The following is a 6,000-nucleotide window of genomic DNA, read 5'->3' as shown; positions in this document are numbered from 1 at the left end:
CTCCTCCACGTCTGTAGCTGGCATTGAGTGAGCCCATAATGATGTCGGTAGGCAAAAGTTACTGTCTATTTCCTCAATGATCTTATTGTACCAGAGTGATATTTCTTTCTTTGCCGTGGGGCTGTCCAACAGGCACGTCACAAAATCACTATTACCACCTATAGGTAAACTACTAATCCGGGTTGACTGCTCATTATATTTCTGTGACCAGCTTGAGATTTGAATGTATTTGAATCTCGACAGGCTTGGCCCGACTTTGTTGGTTAAGTAATCCCATGGAAGCAGAGATCCATCCATAAACAGGTCTTCCCAAGTGCTGATTCCGGCCTCTCTTAGTGGATGTGTAAGTGCATCTACTGTCCATGCAGGGGGAACGGGTAGGGCCCAAATAGGAGCCTTTCCTGAGTAATACCCCAATTTAATCGCCTGCCTCACTCTATACCACGTGGATGCCATCCCCTGTAAAACCTTCAATTTCTTTTTTTTTTTTAAATTTAGGGTCTCAAAATTTAAACAAAAAACTGACCTGTCCTACTCCTTCACAGTCCAGTAAGGTAGAGAACATGCGGCCCACCCCTGTCGCTGCTGGTGTTTTTAGTAGCATGCGTGTGTGCGAGAGCTGGAACGCCCATGCGTATACCTGAAGATCAGGTCCCGCTAGTCCTCCCTTCTTTCTGCGGCGTCTTATTTTTTTCCAAGAAATTCTTGGGCTCTTGTTATTCCAAATAAAGCTAGTAATCGTGCTCTGTAGCTTTGAGATTAACTTAGGATAAAATAAAAGTGGAATTGAGTTAAACAAAAATGAGATCTTTGGCAAGATACACATCTTCACCAAGTTAACCTTACCTAGGATAGTAAGCGGAAGGTGTGACCAATCTCTCATATGTTTTCGGCACTCTGCTGCTGCTTTAGCAAAATTTAATGAAGCAATCGAGTTAATGTCTTTAACTATATTTATCCCCAGATAAGGTAGTTGAGGTCTTGAAGTTTCATTATTAACAATTGAGTTGATGTTCCAAGACATTGACTCTGTCTTAGAGATATTTACTTCGTAGCTTGAGATTTTCCCAAATTTGAGAGCTAGGTCAATGATCTCTGGATATGCTTCGTCAAAGTTTGTCGTAAAAATCATAATATCATCAGCATAAAGTGCCACTTTTTTATCCCAGCCACCAAAAACAAATGGTTTAATAAGTATGTTATCTCTTAAAATTTGGGCAAAGGGTTCGATATATACATCAAAAAGAAGGGGAGATAGGGGACAACCCTGCCTGGTTCCTCTAGTTACCATGAATGGCTCCGTTAGGCCCCCATTTATCAGGACTTCGATATAGCAAGTTTATCGCTCTACGGAATCTATCCCCGACGTTAAACTTTTTCAAGGCCTCCGACAGGTACAGCCAGTTCACCCTGTTGAAGGCCTTGGTAGCATCCAACGTGAGGACAGACCGAGGCAAAGCCTCTTTTATGGCCATATCTATGGAGCCTATTAGTTCATAGGTGAGCTCACATAACTGTCTCCCTCTTATAAAGCCTTTTTGGTTAGAGTGTATTATATCAGGGGCTACCTGGCCAAGCCGTTTGGCCAATATTGTGGCAAAAATTTTATAATCGGCATTTAAGATGGAGATAGGCCGATATGAGCCACAATCCGAGGGAGGTTTCCCTGGCTTCAAGATGAGGGTTATAGAGGCATTGTCCCAGGAAGCAGGTGGCAATACTCCATCCCTCAAAATTTGGTTAAATAAGGTTGCTAAAATTGGGGACACCTCTGATATCAATTTTTTATATATTTCGCTCGGTAGACCATCAGTTCCTGCCGCCTTGCCCCCTTTAGCTCCCCTTATAGCCTTCTCTACTTCAGCAATGCTTATTTCCTCTTCCAGGAAGCGACTCTGTTCTAGTGATAAAGATGGAAGGGAGATATCCTCTAACCAACTCGTGATATCATTATGTGCGACATTAAGGTCTTCATGATATATTGATTGAAAGAATGTTTTAAAGGTTTCTCTAATTTCTGCATCACGAGAAAAGGTGCCTCTCTCTGATGTGACGGAGGCTATATTGTTTCGGACCCGATCTGATTTGATTTTCCAGGCCAGTAGTCTTCCTGCCCCTTCTCCATACTGGAAATGAGAGAGTTTACTTGCCTCCCATTTCTGTAGGACACGCTTCTCAAGGATTGATGATAGGCTGTTCTTTAATCTATCCATCTCTGCGAGTTTTAAAGATAGGTCATGGTTATCTAATAATCTATCCTTATCAATGTCAGTCTGAACGGCTGACATGCAATTCTCAATAGCAGATACTTCATCCATATACTGCCTTCTTCTATAGGCCACCCTGTTCTTCACAATGCCTCTTAATGTGCACTTGAATGCGTCCCATACAATGCCTGCTGGGGCTGTGTCCGAGTTAATGATGAAGAAATCACGTGCTTCTGATTGAAGAAATTCTATATCCTCTGTTGATGTGAGGAGTGATCTATCAAAGGACCACAATCTTGTGGGAGGCATGTCGCCACATTTTAGTTCCAGCTTCATTGCGGAATGATCCGAAAGGTGTGACGGGATATAGTTTACTAAGATGATATCATCAACCAAAGCTCTGCTGGTAAGGATAAAATCTATTCTAGATCTATGTCTATACTTGAGATTCCTAAATGAGAAGTCCTGCCTCTGGCCCTCTCTAAGTCTCCAAATATCAACATACCCATATTGGTTCATTAAACCTATAAGGCAATTTCTAGATTTAGAGGAAATTTGTCTAGTAGAGGGTTCAGGGTAATGTTAAAATCCCCAGTTATAATCACTGGGTCTGGGAATCTTAACAGATGTTGAAATAGGGATTCTAGTGCTGAAGGATCGTCAACATTAGGTCCGTAGTAGCCTGCTAATGTTATTATCATTCCTCCTATCTCTATTGCTACAATAGCCCATCTTCCTCCAGAGTCTACTTTCTGCTGTATTATTTTCAGACTGGTAGATTTCTTGAAAAGAATGGTAACCCCCGCGTATTAGATAATTGAGATGTTGAGATTGAGGATTCAATCCACCTATTCCTTTTAACTAACTCGAGCATTTCGCTTTCGATTAAATGTGTCTCCTGGAGGATAATGATCCCGGCATCGGCGTCTCGAAGGTATTGCATAATTTTATTAGCACGAGGTCTGGTGCGGAGACCATTAACATTCCAGGATAACATCCTGAGCCTACTCATAGTGCTGAGGGTATATATTACTTTGTGAGACTGTCAATTTGTAAGGTTTCATGTTTTTTTGCCAGTAGTGAATAGAAACACTTGAAGTCAAGAACTTACAAGAATACAGTGATTGGAGCTCATTCAAGAGTGTATGTTTTTTTCTATTTTTATTGTGCCCCCCCAGCCCCCCGTGGCCTCCAAGGCCCCCCCCCTCCCCTGGGAAACGCTAGTACTCACTAACCGGAAGTTTTCGGAAGTAAGTGCCCCTAGCTCTTCCCCGACCCCCCCTCATGTGCCTCTTAACCTTACGCAATAGCTCGTGTATTTTATATATATTTATTTATATGTACATATATATATATATATTTATTTTTTTCGTTTTCCTTATCTCTCGCTTTATGTTCCCAAATTGAATAATTCTCTCTTTGTTATTTCCATCTCTTTCCTCCTCTTGGCAAAAGACTTTTTATTATTTTCTTTTAATTACGTTTTGCCCCTTATTGTGAGTATTTAAATTATGTGTATATGTTTTCCTGTGATTTTAATTAGTTTTTTTTTTTTATTATTTATATATTTTTTTAATTTTGCCTAAGCCTAAGCCTATAACAGAAGGAGATTACAACTAGGAAGAAGTTTTAATAGGTTGAAGAGTTAAGTATATTTTACTATTTTACCACTCCTCTACTCAGCTTGCCCCCCTCTCCTTCCTGCTGCCTAAAGACAGTAAAAGCTCATCTGCGGCCTGCACTGATCGGATGTTATACATTTTATTGTCCAGCATTATCTTAAGGGATGCGGGGAAACCCATCTGCACCGTTGCACCCATTTTGCGGAAGGCATCCATTCTTCGGCCTAGCTCCCACTGTTTATAGGATTATTGTAGATTTTAGTCTTTGATATATATACGTATTAGTAAATTATTTGTAATGATTTAATATTTATATAGCTTGTTTTGATATTTTTTATGAAATAATATATTTATTGTTTATTGTTTAGAAAATATTTATTTATTTAGAACATTTATTTTTATTCAAAATCTTGTTTTTGTCATTATATATTTTACAAAGTATGAAATCCCGCATTATATAAAATGCCTAGGTAATGTATAGAATGCCTGAAAATGCCTGAAAATCGAACATCAAAGTATGAAATGATTGATATTTTATACATTGCCTAGGCATTGTATACTTTCCTGGATTGTCTGCCGACAAAGTATATAATACACCTAATCCCAGAGACAGCACAAGTTATCAGCAAGCGAGGGGCAGAGACAGCACAGGTTATTCCCGTCCGGCAATGTGTGAAATCCGGCATTCTATAGAATGGCTAGGTAATGTATAGAATGCCTGAAAATCGAACGTCAAAGTATGAAATGATTGATATTTTATACATTGCCTAGGCATTGTATACTTTGCCTGATTGTCTGCCGGCAAAGTATATAATACACCTAATCCCAGAGACAGCACAAGTTATCAGCAAGCGAGGGGCAGAGACAGCACAGGTTATCAGCAAGCGACGGGCAGAGACAGCACACGTTGCAGGCAAGCGAAGGGCAGAGACAGCACAAGTAACCATGCAAAGAGCAGGTGGCAGCTGTGCAGTGGTGTGGGGAGCCACCTGCCTGCAAGCAGGCTCAGAGGTCGTGTATAGCATCCAGCTGAGGTTCCACAGACGCCCTGCTGTTATCCTTTCCCGTGGTTCTTGTATCACCATGCCGGAAGGGAGTGTAGTGGATAGACAGGAACAAAAAGGTGTTAAAAAAGGTGTTGTGCTCAAGCCAATGTTTTTTTCTGAATTCAACTCCTGTTGTCAGGTCGATCTCATCGATTTTCAGTCCCATCCCGACAGAGAGTATAATTTTATAATGGTGTACCAAGATCATCTGACTAAGTTTGTAGTTCTCAGGGCTCTGAAATCAAAGAGAGCGGAAGAAGTAGCCTACAAGCTCGTCAACATATTTACGTTGCTTGGCGCTCCAACGATTCTACAGTCCTATAACAGCAGGGAATTTGCAAACAATGTGGTAAGCAGCCTAAAGGAGTATTGGCCCACCTGGAAGATCGTCCATGGTAAGCCACGCCACTCATAAAGTCAGGGGAGCATCAAAAGAGCTAATCAGGACATTGAAAATATGCTGTGTGCTTTGATGCAAGATTAAAAAACTAGCTGCTGGAGTGAGGGATTGCGGTTCGTCCAACTTATGAAGAACAGAGCTTTTCATTCTGGGATTAAGAGGTCACCATTCGAAGCTCTGTTCGGCTGCACAGCTAGAGTAGGTCTCTCGACGTCGTCCCTGCCTGACGACGTTTTACAAGACCTAGAGACTGAAGAAGAGCTCGAAAAATAATAGAGAGCTTACAAACAACACAACAGCAGGAAGAAAGACAAGATGAATCAATGCAAGAGGCACTGCTCCCAGTAGAAGACATAGCTGAGAATATAATCCATGATGAAGGAAACCAAAACAGTGATGAAGCCATGGTTATCGAAGAACCTTCCATTTCTGTGGTTACCAAAAACCCTTCTTCTTCCGCTATCTGTTGCGTCTGCTTAAAAGAAACCAGTGGTGCTCATACATATCGAAAGTGTGGCCGAAAAGTTCATGCCATCTGTGGACATTTTCCTAAAGACGATGACGACGACGAAGTAGAAGGCTATGGGGTTAGCATTTTGTGCAGTGTTTGCTTCAATATTGAGAAAGCTATCCAAAGTAAAATGGAATCGAAATCGAACCTTGGGATTCTGACAAAAAAATTCCTCCTGTGCCTTTGGGTGCCACTGTGCGAGTTCCGATTCCCA

Source organism: Lissotriton vulgaris, chromosome 2_1 (assembly GCF_964263255.1).
Source record: "Lissotriton vulgaris chromosome 2_1, aLisVul1.2, whole genome shotgun sequence".
NCBI classification, from domain to species: Eukaryota; Metazoa; Chordata; class Amphibia; order Caudata; family Salamandridae; genus Lissotriton; species Lissotriton vulgaris.
The sequence above is the reverse complement of the archived record's forward strand: the minus strand, read 5'-3'. Positions refer to the sequence as shown.